Below are 19,525 nucleotides of genomic sequence, written 5' to 3'. Positions count from 1 at the left end.
ACTCAGAGACTTCACGGATTTGGACAGTTTTGGTGATGAGGATGGGACACGGAGAGAGGCGTTGCTTTCTGAAAAATGAAGGATGAGGGCCCCATGGGCCAAAGAATGGGATTTGAGAGAAGTCTATTGGAATTAGTTGCAAATGTAGCAAATTGTTGACCAAATTGTATGGTTAACCAGGCAATAAATGGTTCTCCCCGTTACCACCTGCTATTAAGGAGGAATTGGGGGGGGGGGCGGGTTGCAGGCTGAGTGCTAGAAAATAGACTCAAAGACAGCAGCCCCGATGGTGGCTAACTCTCCTTTTAGGAAGAAGGAAGATGTTTCTCGCCAACCTTGCAGTCAGCCTCAAGTCTGTCCTCTTGTAACAGCTGGCAATAATATTCATCCTGGGACAATTCGATATCAATATGGGAAAAAATTAACCTTGACTTTACCTCATAACATTCACAAAACGGATAAAGTAACAGCTAAAGCCGGAAGACTTTTAGAAGACAACATAAGATAAAATCATCAAGATTTTGAGGGTAAGGGAAAAGATTCTTAGGATGCAAAGCATGAACTATATGAAAATCGATTAATTGAATTTCATCATCAAAATTAAATTCTGCTACTCTTTGAAACATATTGTTAAGAAATTAAAAACCAGTCTATAGCCATGCCACCTTGAACAAGCCTGATCCCGTTTGATCTCAGAAGCTAAGCAGGGTCAGGCCTGGTTAGTACTTGGATGGGAAACTACCTAGGAAGACCAGGTGCTGTAGGCGTAAAAAATAAAAAATTAAAGGATTGTAAGCTGACAAAGTCCTTGCAATCTGTGAGGTCAACCAAGGGTTGCCTCGCCTAAAAAATAAATTAAATAAATGAATGAATGAATGAATGAATGAATGAATAAGTAAATAAATAAATAAATAAATACCAAGACACTAAGTGGAAAAATATTCACAGTACATATATCTGAAGATTTATATTTCTAATATGGAAAGAACGACTCAACTCAATGATTCAAAAGACATAAATCCAACTTTAAATGGACAAAAGATTTGAACCAGCATGTCACAAAAGATATGCAAATAATCACTAAGCACATTAGAAGATGGTCAGTATCATTAGTATCAGAAAAAATGCAAATTAAATCACAATGAGATACCACTGCACAGAAGTGTTAGTGAGGATGTGCAGCAATCGAAACCCTCATACCTTGTTGGAGAGGATGTAAATGAGCACGAACATTCTAGAAAGTTTTTCTTATACATTTCTTATACATCTGGCAATTTTCTTATACATTTAACATATAACTCAGCAGTTCCACTTCTTGATATTTGCCCAGGAGAAATAAAAAAACATATGTCCATGCAAAGAATTTTATATGAATGTTCATAGCAGGTTTTTTATAATAGGAACCTCCGAAGTCCATTGACAGGTGAATGAATAAACAAGTTGTAGTCTATACATAGAAGGAAATACTTCTCGGGAAATAAAAAGAAACAGACTACTGATTGATGAAAAAACACAGTTGAATCTCCAGAACATTATGCGAGTGGGGGAAAAGCCAGAACAGGAGAGAACATTTTGTGTGATTTTATTTATATAAAAGTCTGGAATAGGTATAATGGATTTACCGTGGAAGAAAGCAGATCACTGATTGTCCGGGCTGCAATCGTGGGAGCAATGTCTGCAAAGTGGCACAAGGCAACTTTTCGGATGGTATTATTCTTGATTGATGGTGGTTACGTGGGAGATATATGTCAAAGCTCATCAAGCTGTACATTTAAAATAGGTGCATTGGAGTATATGTAAACAATACTTTAATAAAGTTGATTTAAAAGGAAAGATCCTCAAGTTTAAAAAAAATTAACGTGGTATGTCAAAGTGACCCAGAAGCAACCTTAAAAGGGTTCCCACTGGCAAAGGTTGACAGTTTAAACATCAAAAAGAGAACAATGGCTGTGGATGCTTGAAATACAAGGAATGTGTAAAAAGGCATTATTGCATAGTTACATGAGTGTGCTCACTTAAACACCTTCCTATGCACGCGTACATCGAAAAACAAAATTTACCTGTTTTTTTCCTTAAAAATCTTTTCTGTGAGCAGTAACTGTTCTGGAACTAGAAATCTTAAAACTGGATTACATTTTTAGAATCTCAAGTTTGTTTAGTTTTGAATTACTTCTTTAAAAAATATTTTTATAATATTTTCAAGCAAAGCCTAGATGAAGTTTTGAAAAGCCACGTTACATCGGCACTTGCCTTGAGAACGCCTTGAAGACGGACCTTGCTAATAACTTCCAACTACGGGGAGCTTAAGTGACCATGTGCCCAGCGTCACACTCTAAAACGCGTTGCTTCATTTGTACTGAGCCCATGTTTTCCATGGCTGCTCTTAGCCAATGACTGATGGCAGCAGGCTTGCTAAGGAAGCCTGTTCTTGAGCCACAGGACTTCCAGAAGGCCAGCTTGGCTAAAGGCCACCCTGATGGCCTTGATAAACTTTCGTTTGACTTCATGGAAATCAAGAAGGCTCTCCCCAATCTTCCTCCCTTTCTCTCCCTTACTAGGAGTCAGATTTGCATCCCAGCTGGACAGCTCGTCCGGCCTTTCCCTGCTCTCTCTCCATTTTTTTTCTCATAGGCATTTACTTTAGTAAAATCCCTGCAGGTTTAATTACATCTTGGTGTCAATTTTTTGGAAAACCTGAACAAATACACAGTCCAATGCAATATTCAGTTCGCTTTTTATAGCAATCGAGGCCCACCAATGGTTCTTAGGCTCTTATATTTAGCCTTATTAAATTTTGTCTTGTTAATTTAAGGCTAATTATTCAATATCAAGATATTTGTGAATCATGATTTCATCATCTTTCATATCTATTACCTTTTCCACCTTTGTAACATTCAAAAATTGGTGAGTAGTTATGTCTTCTTCAAGTTTAATAAAAATATTACATTAAAATATCAGATGACAGAAATTTTTGGTCAATCAAAATCTATAATAGACCTGATAGCACAAAGAAGTTCGTGTTTTCATAAACTGAATAAGAACTAGAGAATTATAAGGATAGTAAATTTTATGTAGCTAGAAGGTGGATAGTATCCTTATAATCGAATTGTACATCTCCTCCTACAACGTTTTGCACACAGAAGGTGTTTATAATCACTACCGCCAAGACAGCAATGACACCAGAAAAATATAGAAAATTTGAAACAAGTGATGTTTTGTAGTTTGCTTTAGAAACAAGCTATAGAGTTCTTTTGCTGTGATAATGTTAGAGTAGGGAGCGCAGCATAAAAATTTCAGCTCTTAAAACAGCAATCGCTACCTACTAAGTAAAATAATTGTGAAAGCAATGTAATTGGATTATCTTAAATAAGGATTTGGTGGTTTGCTTTACTGTGTATTACGATATTTCAAGAGAAAAACACTTTGTTTAAATTCTTTTGTAAGATGGCAAATTTTGTTTGTGTTTAGACTTAGGAATGGTTGCGTGGGTTTTCCACCTTAATTTCCACCTTAACTGTTTTAAGGACAATTTTGGCAGAGACCGAGGGAATGCATGACAAGCAAGAGAATAAACTATTCTGAAAATTATTTTTCATCATGGATATCCATGCTCATATTAAAAATAATTTTGATACTACATACTTGAAGATTTCTTTTTCATTAACTTACAGATTTCATGACATTTTTTGAGAAGAAATGAAATAGGTCAAAAACAAATTTTGTGATAAATTTTGCCATTAACAAGAGGCTGAACCTAAACATGATTTCAAGGGTGTGCCCATCATTATAGAGTGCCATCGCTGTGCAACTAGACATCTTGCTTAAGGTTGTCATCCCTCGATAAATCTTAGGTCCATTTGGGTACCAAACTGTAGGACACAGACTATTATTTCCTACTCTACACTTTTAGAACTCATAAACACGGAAAATACTTCATAAAGGGAACCAAGATACCCATTAACCTCATTTTCTACATGGATAAAGAAATCATACCCACTCAGAGGTTCAATTTCTATGTAAATTCTGCTTATGACTTTTATCTTTTTTCTCCCTTGGATTCTTCTCTTCCTCTAAGTGTTATTAATAGGAACGTTCTCTTCAGATCTCGAGTTGTAAACAAACTTTCATCTTTAATTAATTTAGTAGCTAGTGTTATGGCTGACACAAAAGACGCTCATAATCATTGGTTTTGAGTAGCTGAAATAGATAATAATGAGACATTTTTTTTGTGTGTGTGTGTGTGTGTGTGTGTATAGTAGGAAGGATATCTCAATGGCTCTTGAAATACAGATGAAGAAACTATGGTACTGTAAAGGACATCTTGATAAGTAGCAGATTCAAAGAGGACGAAAAAGGAACTGGATATCTGCTGACATAAATCTCTTCCCAATTCTGTTATTTCCTTTAAAGTCATTTTTTTAAAAGCAAGAATACAAAAAGGATGTGTTTTCCCACAAATAAGAAAGATTGATGTAAAATGCTCTTGTTATTATTATGTGTGTATGTCTGTGTGTATGTGTGTGTGTGAGAGAGAGAGAGGGAGAGAGGGAGGGAGAGGGAGAGGGAGAGAGAGAGAGAAAGAGAATCTTCACTTGTTAAAAACCAATTAAATACTGCCTTATTAATAGAGAGAGAGAGAGAGAGAGAGAGAGAGAGGCTGACTAATGGAAGAAATCGAGGGCCTTAAACAGAAAAGCCACAATGTTTTTATACAAGTATGAGTATTTCTGATGTTTAGAATGCACGGGTGGTGACTTGAACTTGAACTAGGTAGTGATCCAAAGAGAGAATCTAAGATATGTCCCTTAAGCTGCCTAAAGTACTAAGTACACACATGACTAAGTACAAGTCACTCTAAACAACAAAGTAAGGTCTAGGGCTAGGAAAACAACAAGTGTGGGCACCGAGTTAGAACCGAGCACTTTGTGAAATGACAAGGTGTGTGTGTAAGTTCCTCTCTCACTAGACAGAAATGGGAGAAGAAAATGCCACATCCTGCTGAGGAGGGGGCATGTCTGAATCACTTCTGGGACCTTTTCAAGTTACAGTTGCTTCAAAGAAATTCTGATGACCCCTCCCCTCCCCCATCCACACCCCTTACCCCCACCAGTGCACAGAGTCCTACTTCCTCTTTAAGAATTAGTGCCCATATGAGCCACTGTTACTGATCGGCAGGTTATCATGTCCCTCGGGTAGGGTGGGACAGAAAGTAGGCTGAGAACCACTGCGTCAATGGGCTCGTTCCCCTCCAGTCTTCATGTGACCATCTGTGCTGCTGGCAGTGTGCAGATGACGGCCCCACCTTCTCATCAATCCATTCCCCACTCCGCAGATGTGACCGGCCTGAAGAAGCTAGTAAATATTCACTGTGCTCGCACTGCTCAGATACTGTCCTGAGAGCTCTAAGAGAGACACACAGGGCAGGGAAGACATGACCTCTGCTCTGAGAACTATCGAGGGCTCTATTGTTCCCACATTCTGGGACTTACCTATATATGGTGCTCCTTGCAATGCATTGGCTGACTCAGTGGATTTAGAAGATTAAAATGAGTATTGTTAAGTAATGAGTATTGTTAAGTAATAACTCAGTGGATTTAGAAGATTAAAATGAGTATTGTTAAGTAATGAGTATTGTTAAGTAATAACTCAGTGGATTTAGAAGATTAAAATGAGTATTGTTAAGTAATGAGTATTGTTAAGTAATAACTCAGTGGATTTAGAAGATTAAAATGAGTATTGTTAAGTAATGAGTATTGTTAAGTAATAACTCAGTGGATTTAGAAGATTAAAATGAGTATTGTTAAGTAATGAGTATTGTTAAGTAATAACTCAGTGGATTTAGAAGATTAAAATGAGTATTGTTAAGTAATGAGTATTGTTAAGTAATAACTCAGTGGATTTAGAAGATTAAAATGAGTATTGTTAAGTAATGAGTATTGTTAAGTAATAACTCAGTGGATTTAGAAGATTAAAATGAGTATTGTTAAGTAATGAGTATTGTTAAGTAATAACTCAGTGGATTTAGAAGATTAAAATGAGTATTGTTAAGTAATGAGTATTGTTAAGTAATAACTCAGTGGATTTAGAAGATTAAAATGAGTATTGTTAAGTAATGAGTATTGTTAAGTAATAACTCAGTGGATTTAGAAGATTAAAATGAGTATTGTTAAGTAATGAGTATTGTTAAGTAATAACTCAGTGGATTTAGAAGATTAAAATGAGTATTGTTAAGTAATGAGTATTGTTAAGTAATAACTCAGTGGATTTAGAAGATTAAAATGAGTATTGTTAAGTAATGAGTATTGTTAAGTAATAACTCAGTGGATTTAGAAGATTAAAATGAGTATTGTTAAGTAATGAGTATTGTTAAGTAATAACTCAGTGGATTTAGAAGATTAAAATGAGTATTGTTAAGTAATGAGTATTGTTAAGTAATAACTCAGTGGATTTAGAAGATTAAAATGAGTATTGTTAAGTAATGAGTATTGTTAAGTAATAACTCAGTGGATTTAGAAGATTAAAATGAGTATTGTTAAGTAATGAGTATTGTTAAGTAATAACTCAGTGGATTTAGAAGATTAAAATGAGTATTGTTAAGTAATGAGTATTGTTAAGTAATAACTCAGTGGATTTAGAAGATTAAAATGAGTATTGTTAAGTAATGAGTATTGTTAAGTAATAACTCAGTGGATTTAGAAGATTAAAATGAGTATTGTTAAGTAATGAGTATTGTTAAGTAATAACTCAGTGGATTTAGAAGATTAAAATGAGTATTGTTAAGTAATGAGTATTGTTAAGTAATAACTCAGTGGATTTAGAAGATTAAAATGAGTATTGTTAAGTAATGAGTATTGTTAAGTAATAACTCAGTGGATTTAGAAGATTAAAATGAGTATTGTTAAGTAATGAGTATTGTTAAGTAATAACTCAGTGGATTTAGAAGATTAAAATGAGTATTGTTAAGTAATAAGACAGCCTTGCAGTCCCGGGGCTCTGTGCACATAACAAACATTTATTGAAAGAGTGATAAATACAAAGATGTCAGCACAGCTCACTTCAGCTAGGCTGATGAAAAAGAGATAACATTTCAAAAGAACTTCAAATTTTTATCTCATCATTCCTCTATCACCTCCAATATCCCAATCACAAACTCCATACAGAACAGTTCAGAGACAAATTTTCTTCCAAATCTCATATTTTATCTGATTCAGAAAAGAAGAAGAACACATAGTTAAGGTTGCTCTATGTAGGGAAGTACACTTATTAATTTTTGTCTCTTGTTTGAGGCTCATAAAAGTCCTATAAGACAGATATTACTATCATTCCCTTTTATACAGATGAGATAACTGAGCTTCCAGCAAGTTAAATAACTTGCCCATCTAGCTTGTAGCATGCGGACCACAGTTAGTAGAAGGAAGAACCCAAGTCAATATAACGACAAAATCTATAGTCTTAACTATTCTATATTTCTTTGCTTACCCAGACATACATAGACAAATTTAAAATACTATTTAAGGCTAACAAAGACTCTCCGAGGATGCGATTTAATATATATAAACGTGTCTGACAATTGACAATAGCCTAAGAAATATTTTGCTTAAAAACACTATTATTTTACATATTATGTTTGTTTTTTTCATCAAGCAACATAAGTCTTTTTCAGAAAGAGTTTTTGAAATATAGTCAGTTCTCATTATTCACGGCAGTTATACCCTATGAAGTAGCTGTTCACACTGAATTAGTGAATTAGTGACTGAATTAGTGAATACCGAACCATTGTTTTAGAAGAAATACAGGGTTACATCCCTGTATTTGGTCACAACATTTTCGTCAACCAATTAATACATAATTTGTGTGTGTGTGTGCGCCTCTGTTTAAAAACACTGTATTTAATCTGTATTGTTGAGTCATTAACCTGAACCCATGGCCAGCAGCACCGTAACTCATGCCTGAATGAGCTTACCTAACACACGGCATCTCCTCCATAAGGCACATCCCAGCCTGTTTGTGCTTAGGGACACTCGATAGCACTTCAAACCTATGTGTGTGGGCCATGTTAAACAGCAAAATCACCAACTAAAGCAGAAAAATGTGAAAATGTGACACTAAGTAAACCGTGAAAAAGACAGTTGTTTACAGTATGAGAGCTGAATCGGGAGGGTAGAACACCGCCTTGCTCGGCGGCAGCCAGGGATGCGTACCACTGCCCTGTGCACGTCCACAAATGACCACAAAAGCGCCCCGAGTATTGACTTTGGGGTTACATACAAATCGTAGCGAGGAGATGAGTTCGCAAATGATGAATTCATGAATTACGAGGATCGACTGTGTCTATAAATCACTTCACGGAAATCACAGCAGTTAAGCTGAGCGAAGGCAATGTTATAGTCCATTATTCCTCAGAATATGAGTTTTCACTGTCATTTTAGACAATTGAAACCATCGCCAACAATACACACCTGGAATAATTTCTTATATTCTGGTTGCAGAGGCTAAAGGCATGTGGTCTCTGAATCTGCATATTCTAACTCCATCATGCAGACCTCCTTCGAGTCCACTGATGAGACCGGTTACCACGCGCCCCGCCTGTCTAGGCCATGTTCATGGTCATTATCCCCCCACCACGGAAAAACCCGAGAGCTCTGTCATGCGGTCAGTGCTAAATGGAACTCACGTCAGGGAGGAAAAGGGCTTCAAGCACCGTGAGGAGTGGACACCAACAGAAACGGAATGAAGGCAAAGAAACACTTGGGCTTTTTGTCCTTCTGCCTTAGTTTTCGTTTCGTCATTTCTTCCTATTGTGAGAGCACTTTTCCCACAATAATGGGTGGAAACAGTTCAATCATAATGTGAACAATACTATTTAAAACTGTCATTTCGGATGGAAATGATGCTTTTTGTACTGGCAGGTATTTTTAAAAGCATACAGACTACTCATATCCCCCATGGGGCTTCAGAATCCTTATCTCTGAGCTTAAATGAGCCTTGTTATTTTCTCCATTAGTGCTCAAGTCACAGCCGGCAGCTTCTTAGGAAGGCTTGCGGCTGGAGGCTGGAACATTGTCTTAATTGCCTGGTGGCAGGTGGCAATTCTTGCAGAGCAAAGTCACCAGAGAAAATCTATTGTTAGAATGTCATTAAAGCTACAATAAAGGAAATGCTCCTTAACCTTACCGGATTCTCATAGAATCTACATTATTATTTTTCGCCTTTATTGAAAAAAATTTTAATTGTGGTAAATTATCCATAACATAAAAATTTACCATCTTAACCATTTCTAAGTGTACATTTTAGTCCTGGTAAGTTTATTCATATTGTTGTGTGACCAGTATGATTAGGAAGGGCTGGGATCACATAAGCCGAGGTCAGACCGTTTATCTCCAGGAAATAGGCCTCATCGTTAAGTTTAAAGAGAGCATAAAATCAACTTTGTTCCACGGGTATATGTCGTCATACCTTTGTCTCATAAGATTTTAGCTACTTGACAATAAAGGACTAGGTAGAAGTAACCCAAGTATCCACTGACAGATGAATAGATAAGCAAAACGTGGTACATACATTCAGCCTTAAAAACAAAGGAAATTGTGACACACGCTACAACGTGGATGAACCTTGAGGACAATGAGTAAAATAAGCCAGTCATCAAAGGACAAATACTGCACGAGTTCACTCATCTGTGGTATCCAGATGAGTCGAATCCACAGAGACATAAAGGGGAGTGGTGATTGCCAGGAGCTGGGGGGACAGGAAAAGGGGAGTCGTCGCTTAGTAGGTACAGAGTGTTCCATGACGAAAAATTTCTGGGCATTGGTTACGCAACTATATGAGGGCACAGAGATGTGAAGTAACTTACCAAACGTCACCAGCTGGTATGTGATAGAGCCACAGTACGAACTCAGTGTGGCACCAGGATCTGTGCTCTTAACCACTAGGCTATGAATGAAGGGATCAAGAAAAGGACCCTTAAATTACAAAACGAGACGGAAGGGATTGCAAGTTTTCTCCCTTCCAATATGCACCATGATGTTCTTTCTCGGTGACGAATTTTACTGTGAATTACAGATTCGATGGAGCCGAGGACGGACTAGGTGAATTTTTCTAGTGCCCTTCCCCCTGCGCTGGCAGAGAGAAGCCTTGGCACAGGAGGGTACGGTTTGCTCCACTCGGGTGATCTTTTCAGTGCTTGGCTGTGGGCACTGGAAGTTATCGCGGTACCTGCCTGGCTAAATAGACCCAAATTTGTTTCAGAACATGGCAGGTTGGGACACACTCACATCCTTCTGGGAATAAGATGTAGTCATTTACATTTACCAGTCTTAACTGGAAGTGCAAATACCTTACCAAGAAAGGAATACACTGGAATACTCTGGAATTTCTACATCCCTTTGTGTTATTCACAAATGTCAACGATTAGAACCACAACGTTTCCTAGCACGTTCTCCTTACGGTTTTATTTTTTCCATCTTAGTTAGCATTCTCTTTCTCCTCTCTTCCCTGCTCTGTCCATGTAGTGTATATTTGGTTAGCATTCTCTTTCTCCTCTCTTCCCTGCTCTGTGTCCTTCACCATGTAGTGTATATTTAATATAGCATCTCAGAATTCTTCTAATGTGCCAGTTCAGTTGAACTTGAAAGACACTGAGGTAATTGTTAATTTACTGCTGTCTTCTGCTAAGTGCTTAATGCAAGCTTAATAAAAATCAATAGCTGTGTGTGCCTCTCTGTTGTAGGAATATGTTTCTGATATATGACTAGGATAGGTAGTTGTCAGGTGATTTACTGAGAATCTTCTAAGATAATCTACCACCCCCACTTTATTGGTGTCATGGAAGATGTTAATGGTCATATACGCAGAAGGAGAGGCGGAAAGCAGATAGAGAAGAGCAAGTACCATGCGCCTTCTTCAAAAAGCTCACTGTGACTGAAGAGGCTAATAGTGTGGAATGGGGACATCTCGCCTGATGTGAATAATATCCCAAGAGAATTAGAATTAGACTGCTGAATGCATTTCCAACCAAAAGGCCAAGGCTGTAAATTCGCACAGCCATCAGGCTTTACCTCCTACCCCCAAACTCTCATTTTTGGTAACAAAGAAGCACTTGTCATTGGCCTCTCCATCTGCAGCACCCACCCAGAATGCTGGACTTCCTGCCCGCTCTGTGTTGGAGGGCAGCCTTCCAACACAGGGGACCCCTGTGTAGGACGGTTAAACCATCTGCCCGCACTGAAAGAACTAAATTATTGCAACAAGATAATTTCAACTATCTTCCCAAACAGTGCGGCGTAATAGAGTCACAAACTGCCTGAGGTCATCTTTTTCTAAATTCACACCGAACACTTCAGTCCTCTGGCAGAAAGTGTCTGCGGTCCCTGCTCAACCTGGGGCTGTGCAGAAGGTGGCATCTCCCAGCCCCAATCCAAAACATCAGCAAGACACTCTTTTATCAGCCAAAGGAAGAATGTGTTTCCTTTTCTTTACAACTTCTAGAATTTGACAGTTCTTCCTAGCCAGGCCTCCCCAGCTGCTCCACAAATCAAAATTGCCTAGAAAACTTTTAGTGTTTAATATGGATTTTAAAATAATTTTCTAGTCCTATTATTACAATATCTATGGCTTTATCGGTTTCATGGCAACATTTGTGACTCAAAACACTGGAATTCTTCAAAATACCAAGACATAATGATATTTATTACATCATTTATTTTATGAAAGATAACTTACAGTAAGCAACCACTGCTTTTTTATTAAAAGTTCCCTAACTGGGTAAGTTCCCGTCAGTGGAAATGAGCACCTTTCTCCAGAATAAAAGGCATAAATATGACAGGTCACAGGCAGAGGCTGTTTCTATCCTCTGTTACACCTTTTTTCCCATTTCCTTTTTTATTTCTCAGAAGTAGACAGATTCACTTTAGATTCCATGCTTTTAACTGGATTTCAGCTTCCCGTCCACTGCTCAGAATCCTCCCCCATCCCACAATGCATTTCTGCAAGTGACTTTCCCTTTGACCTCTCTAAGGCCAGGGCATCCTGGCTGGCTGCTCTGCTGGAGCACATTTCAGCAATGGTGAGGCTGATATTCTGAAAAAACACAAGCAAGGCAGGAAGGGTCTCCTACTCAGAGTCAAGCTAGGAGAGCGTTCCATTTTAGCAGGCACAGACAGCGATAGGCTTATTCAGAAAGTAATTTTTTTTTTTTTAAATAAAGAAGCACTGTCTTTATGAGTGTCAGATGAAGAATCACCATTTTGATCATTCTCTTTGTTCTTTATTTAAACCAGAAGGCAGCTGACAGCCTCATTAGTGTTTTGAAACTCTTTGGTTCAATTTTGCATTTTCCATCGTTTTAGGTGACTTACAAGGCCATTGGCAAATAGCTGAGGCCATACCGTGGGTCTTGCATTACTGAGGACACCACCTATATGGTCAGCTTCACTTTGGGTTGGTTCTCTTTAGGCTTCACTAAAACAGGTGCATGCATCCATCATTTGATTATCAACAAAATTTTGTCAGCCAAATGATAGACACCTTCATGCTGTTTATAAGTACAGACTCTCATTAGAGGTCATCTGAACTTACCCAGTTAGGGAACTTTTAATAAAAAAGCAGAAAATCGCCAATGGAAGAGATTAACAATGAGGATGATAATAATAGAGGCCGAAGACCAAGAGATCTGTTTCTTCTGCTGTGCTCCTAATGGGTAAGTGAGCTTTACTAATAGATCCTGAAGAAATAACTCCATCACAAAGCTTAATTCTTAATTTCCAAGTGTGTACTTGCTTTCAAGCAGGAACGTCTCTTTTTGGGTACACTGATGAACTTTGATTGAAAGTAGAAGTTTGGAGGATTCTGTCTGCGAGTATTTCCCCCAAAAACATGGAGGGGACACTGAGCAAGGGCATTAGTCTAGGACGCAGGAGGCAAGGACACTGGCTTCTCCTCCGGCGCTATCGCTGACACTCATGCGTGATAGTGACTGAGCAAGTCACCCAGTCGAGTTTCAGTTTCCCTGTTTGTGGGGTGAGAGGGTTAGACTAATTATCTCTAATCTTTTTTCCAGCTCTAATATTCTCTGAATCTAAATGCTAATGATGATAATAAAACTGTTTCTCTTAGGCTTTCTGCCAACGATGTATTTGGATCTCCAAGAGAGAAACGGAGAAAGGCGCATCAGCAGTTTTCATTTGTTGACATTATTTTTTGATTTCCTACAAATGCTTTGATACTCTAAGATAATTAGTAATTTTATTTACTGTAATTAGAATTTCTAATATATCATAAAATCCACAGGCAAATATTACATTAAGAATGTGCTTATGTGAATCCAAAACCACTAGTTTATTGAGTAAAAGAAATTATATTACACTGTATAAAAAAAACAAGCCTATGGTTTGTGATTTTCCTTCTATTTTTATCCACTTATGTGGATTCTTAGAGAAATAACACTGGAGGATTGTAATACAGACTGGAGTCATAATATTTAATATTAGAAAACAATGTTATGACATCCTCTTTTAATAGATTAAATGGTCCATGGAGAGGGTGCATCTTGCTTCTCATGACCCTGCATAGGTCTCTATACACAGATATATGGCAAAAAATTTGAAAATGTTTAGGAAATGAATGATTTCTTAAGAAAATGAAAATTGCTAAATGACCCAAAACAAAAGAGGAAAGTTAATAGACCAATTGCTATAAAAGAGAATGAAAACATGAGTAAATATCTCTCAAGTTCTGGTTAATTATAAAGCTGGATCATTCCAATAGTATTTAAACTAATTTTCATCATGATAAAACTTGAAAATAACCCTAATTTATTTTTTGAAACCAAGATAACTTTATAGTAAAGATAGCACAATATATGGAAAATTGCACTTAATCCCAATTATAAATACAGGGGCAAGGATCTAAAATTAAATGTTAGCAAATATTCAGCAACATGTTAAAATAATCTTATGTTAAAGAAAAAAGGAAATCATACAGGAATAAGAAAAAGACATGAGTGAATTATTGTATAACCTAGGTGGGGGAACAGCTCTCTAACTCTGACCCGATGTCCACATGCAATAAGAAAAGACCGATATATTCAACTCAAACAAAGCAATATTTGAGTTGCTTTGAGTATCATGCATAAAACAAGCCCTTGCATGACAAAAACTCCATAAGTAAAGATAAAGACAGATGACAAACTGGGAGAAAATACTGGCAACAGATATTATAGATAAAGGACTAATATTCTTAATACTTAAAGAGTTCTCAAATCTTGACAGTAGAAAAAGACTAAAAATTGATTAAAAAATGGGCATAGGATATGAACAATAATTCACAAACACACAAAATACAAAAGAGCCATCGTACGTATGACATCCAATGTACATATGATGATGCTCATCTTCACTCATAAAGAAAGATGTAAATTTAAAGTATCACTTCTTACCAGAGTACAAAAATTTAAAGCCTGATAATACTTTCGGTTGGTGAGGCTGTGAGAAACAAGCCTGCCATATGTCGCTGGTGCGAATGCAAAATAGACACAAGCCTTTTGACCAAGTAATCTCACTTGTAACATTTACCCTTTACAAACCTTTGCAATACAAATATGCATAGCTGCAAGATTACGCATTTCGGCATTATTTGTATTTGAAAAATGTTCAAAAATACCTAAAGGCTCAAATGTAGGCAACAGATTGGTTAAACCATGGTCTATAGACATAATGGAGTAGTATGTAGCTATTTTAAAAAGGGAGAAGAATAAAGAATTCTCTGTCATGGATAAGGAGTGCTCTTCAGTATATATTTATTAAGTGATAGAAGAAAAATGCAAAAAAAGCATAAACTGAATACTAACTTTGTGTATAAAAAGGAAATAAAGTATGTGTGTGTGTGTATATATAATACATATATATGTATTATATATATGTATATTGCTGCTTAGTTTGGCAAAACAAACAGAGGATAAGTTAACAAAAGAAAGTACAATCAATAAAGCAAATGGGGCAAAAAGTTTAAAAATGATAAAATGTTAAAAATTGCTAAGTTCGGGTAATGATTATATAGGTAAAACTGGTCAAAGAATATACAGAAGTTTTTAAAATTATTTTTGCAAATTTTCTGCATGTTGGAAATTATTTTAAAAGGAAGAATATTAGTAACAGCATAATCATAATCATAATGAATTATGATCAATAAAGTTATCCTTAATAATACAGTGGATGGTTTAAAATAGAGAATCAAATTTTAAAAATCGTAAAACCAACAAATTACAGAGAAAAAATAAAATAATATATTAATATATATGAAAAGATCATTTGATAAGATAAAAATATGCAGCCATAAAAATTCTAAGTAAAATAATAATAATAAACCATTAAAATTTGATGAAGATTCTTAAAACTTAATAGGAAATTCATTCTAAAAAATTAGACCATTTCAGTCAAATGAGAATGTTGTTAGGGATTTCTGCTATCAGAAAATACAGTAATACCAGAAAATAAAATAATTTGTATAAATATGGAGAGGATAAAACTAGCTATTTTTCCCCCAAATACTGTGAGTACTGTAGGTTTACTTGCCTGTAATAGAGAAAGACTATAGTTTCAATAAACTGACTGACTGAAGATTTTAGATTTAACTGTTAGATTATTTGTTATAATCCTCCACAAATGACACACCCAAAGGGCAGATATGGTGGGCACCAGAGTCCAGCTAATGTGAATCCTGCTCTGGAGGGTCAGCCCCTGCACAATAGCTCCTCCACTGTAGTCATGGCCAGTCCTCACAAACGATCAGCCTGAGGGTCAATCCCTCCCATCAATGTGCAAACAGAAACCAAAGCTCAACCACAACAGTAGAGCACGCACAACCCATACAAGGGACATACATGGACCATCCGGCTCAGGTGTCAAGGGGGACTGTGCCACTTTGTCCCACAGAACACCTACTAACTAAGGTCACTCAATCAAGACTTGGAGACATAGCAAATCTGCCTAATACATAGAAAGAAACACAGGGAGGCAGCCAAAGTGGAGAGACAAAGAAACTTGTTTCAAATTAAAGAACAAAACAAACCTCCAGAAAAAGAACTAAACAAAACGGAGATGAGCAAGCTACCAGATGCGGAGTTCAAAACACTGGTTATAAATACGCTCAATGAACTTAGGGGAAGAGTATATGAACTCAGTGAGAATTTCAACAAAGAGATAGAAAAAATGAAAAAGAACCAGTCAGAAATGAAGAATACAATAACTGAAAAAAAGAATACATTACAGAGAATCGACAGTAGATTAGATGAAACAGGGAATCAAATCCGTGATTTGGAAGATAAGCTAGCAGAAAACACCCAATAAGAACAGCAATAAGAAGAAAAAAACGATAATAGTTTAAGGGGCCTCTGGGTAAACATCAAGTGTACCAATATCTGCATCATAGGGTTACTGGAAGGAGAAGAGAGAGAGCAAGAAATGAACACCTATTTGAAGAAATAACGATGGAAAACTTCCTTAACTTGGTGAAGAAAATAGAATTACAAGCCCAGGAAACACAGAGAGTCCCAAAAAAGATGAACCTAAAGAGGCCCATATCAAGACACATCATAATTAGAATGCCAAAGGTTAAAAACAAAGAGACAACCTTAAAAGCAGCAAGAGTAAAGCATTTAGTTACCTACAAGAGACCTCCCATAAGATTGTGAGCTGATTTCTCAACAGAAACTCTGTGGGCCAGAAGCGACTGGCAGAAATATTCTAAGTGATAAAAATCAAGGATGTACAACCAACTACCCAGCAAAACTATCATTTAGAATCAAAAGAGAGATAAAGAGCTTCCCAGACAAAAGAAAGCTAAAGGAATTCATCACCATTAAACCACTATTATAAGAAATGTTAAAGAAACTTTAAGAAGAAGAGGAAAAAATAAGATAAAAAATACGAATAAAAAAATGGCTATAACTACATATCTAACAACATTTACTTTCAATGTAAATGGATTAAATATTCCAATCAAAAGATATAGGGTTCCTGAATGGATAAGAAAACAGAACCCTTACATATGCTGCCTACAAGAGACACACTTCAAATTGAAAGACACACAGACTGAAAGTAAAGGAATAGAAAAAGATATTGCATGGAAATGGAAACAAACAAGCTGGGGTAGCAATACTCATACCAGGCAAAATAGACTTTAAAACAAAGGTTATAACAAGAGACAAAGAAGGACCCAGTAACCCCACCTCTGGGAATCCAAAACAGTACTTCGAAGGGACTTGTGAATCCATATATTCATTGCAGCATTAATTACAGTAGCCAAGAAATGGTGGCAACCTGGGTGTCCATCAATGGACGAAAGGAGAAAAAAAGAAGTGGTACATATATACAAGGAATATTACTCAGTCATAGAAAAGAATGAAATCCTGCCAAATGCAACGACATGAATGGACTTAGAGGGTATTGTGCCGAGTGAAGTAAGTCAGACAGAGAAAGACAGATACCATATGATTTCACTTATCTGTGGAATCTAAAGAACAAAATAAAGGAACTAACAAAACAGAAACAAACTCATAGATGCAGAGAGCATATTGATGGTTGACAGATGGAAGAGCATTGTGGGGACGAGTGAAAAAAGGGAGAGATTAAGAAGTACAAATTGGTATTACAAAGTAGTCATGAGGATGTAAAGCACACCATAAAGAATATAGACAATAATAATATAATAACTATGTATGGTGCCAGGTGGGTAGTAGACTTACGAGGGGATCACTTCATAAAATATAGAAACCTCTAAACACTATGCTGTATACCTGAAAGTAATATAATATTGAATGTCAGCTCTAATTAAAAAATAAAATTTAAAAAGAAAAAAAAATATAGAAAAAGATACTCTCAAAAATGCTATAGATAAATAAAAATAAAATTCTTTAAAAAAATTCAAATAACACAAAAAGGACAAAGTAAAGAGAAATGAAAATCAGAGAGAATAAGCAGGAAACAAAAACATAAAATGGCAGAAATAAGCCCTAACATATCAATTATAATATTAAATGTAAATGGTCTAAGTATATCAGTTAAAAGACAGAAATTGGCAGAATTGATAGAAGTGGCAGAAACTCACTTCAAATATAATGACATAGAAAGGATGAAAATTAAAAAAATGAAAAAGATATATAATGCAAACATTAATCAAAAGAAAGTAAGAGTAGCTACATTGATATCAGATAAAATAAGGTGTAATGCAAAGTACACTTTTCAGAGATAGAGACATTATATAAATATAAAAGGGTAATTTCACCAAGAAGCATAGTAATACTAAATAAGTATGTATCAACAGAGCTTCAAAATATGTGAAGTCAACTCAGATATAACTAACTGAAAGGAGAAATAAACAAATCCACAATTATAGTTGGAGACTTAAATATCTTCCTTTCAAGAAATGATTGACAAAAAAATCAGCAAGGATGTGGAATAAATCAATAACATCATCAACTAATAAGATATAATTGACACTTATAGACCACTCCATCCAAAAACTGGAAACACATTCTTTTCAAGTGCTCATAGGACCTATACCAAGATAGGTCATATCCTGTATTATAATACAAACCTTAACAAAATTTTTAAAAATTGAAATAATACAGAATATTGTCTAAGCACAATGAAATCAAACTAGAAATCAACAGCAGGCAGGTAAAAGAAAAATCTCCAAACACACAGAAACTAAACAACACACTTCTAAATACGCATGGGTCAAAGGGGAAGTCTCAAGTAAAAAAAAATACATTAAATTGAAGGAAAATGAAAATATAATGTACCAAAATTTGTGGGACACAGCTAAAGATAATGAGAACATTTATAGCATTAAGTATGTAGTAGAAAAGAGGAAGAGTTTCAAATTATTTATCTAAGATCCCATGTCAATAATCTAGGGAAAAAAAGGAGTAAAAGAAACCCAAAGCAAGTAGAAGGAAAAGAATAAAAATAAGAGTAGCAATCAATAAAATCGAAAACAGAAAACAATAAAGAAAATCAGTAAAACAAAGTGTTGGTTCTTTTACAGACCTCGTCAAAATTAAAAACTTTTACTCTCATATGGAGAAGATAAAAAGACAAGCTACAGACTAGGAGAATGTCTTTCAGACCACTGATCCGACAAAGGACTAGTATCTAGAGCTCATAAAAAGTTCTCAAAACTCAAGAGTGAAGAAAGAAAATGGCAAAACAACAACAACAAACAACAACAACAACAAAAAGAACAAAAACGGGAAAAGGCATTTCACCGAAGAGTATATATAGTTGATAAATAAGTACATAAAAAGATTTCAACATCATTAGTCATTAGGGAAATACGTATTAAAAGCACAACAGGATAGCACAACACATATCGAAATGGCTTAAAAAAGTGACATCACCAAATGCCAGTGAGGATGAAGTGAAACTGTGTCATTATTTTGGGAATGCAAAATAGTATAGCCACTCTTGAAAATATTGCAGCAGTTTCTTTAAAAATGTAAACATGGAACTACTGTGCAATACAGAAA

The 19,525-nt window shown here is 35.9% G+C and overlaps 1 pseudogene; it reads left to right on the top strand.

Annotated features, from left to right (window-relative positions):
• Positions 1 to 648: 648 nt before the first annotated feature.
• LOC112482956 lies at positions 649 to 767 on the top strand (annotated as a pseudogene).
• Positions 768 to 19,525: the final 18,758 nt, after the last annotated feature.

The sequence above is a fragment of the Pteropus alecto genome, unplaced genomic scaffold (genome assembly GCF_000325575.1).
Source record: "Pteropus alecto unplaced genomic scaffold, ASM32557v1 scaffold16, whole genome shotgun sequence".
Taxonomy (NCBI): Eukaryota; Metazoa; Chordata; class Mammalia; order Chiroptera; family Pteropodidae; genus Pteropus; species Pteropus alecto.
The sequence above is the reverse complement of the archived record's forward strand: the minus strand, read 5'-3'. Positions and strand labels throughout refer to the sequence as shown.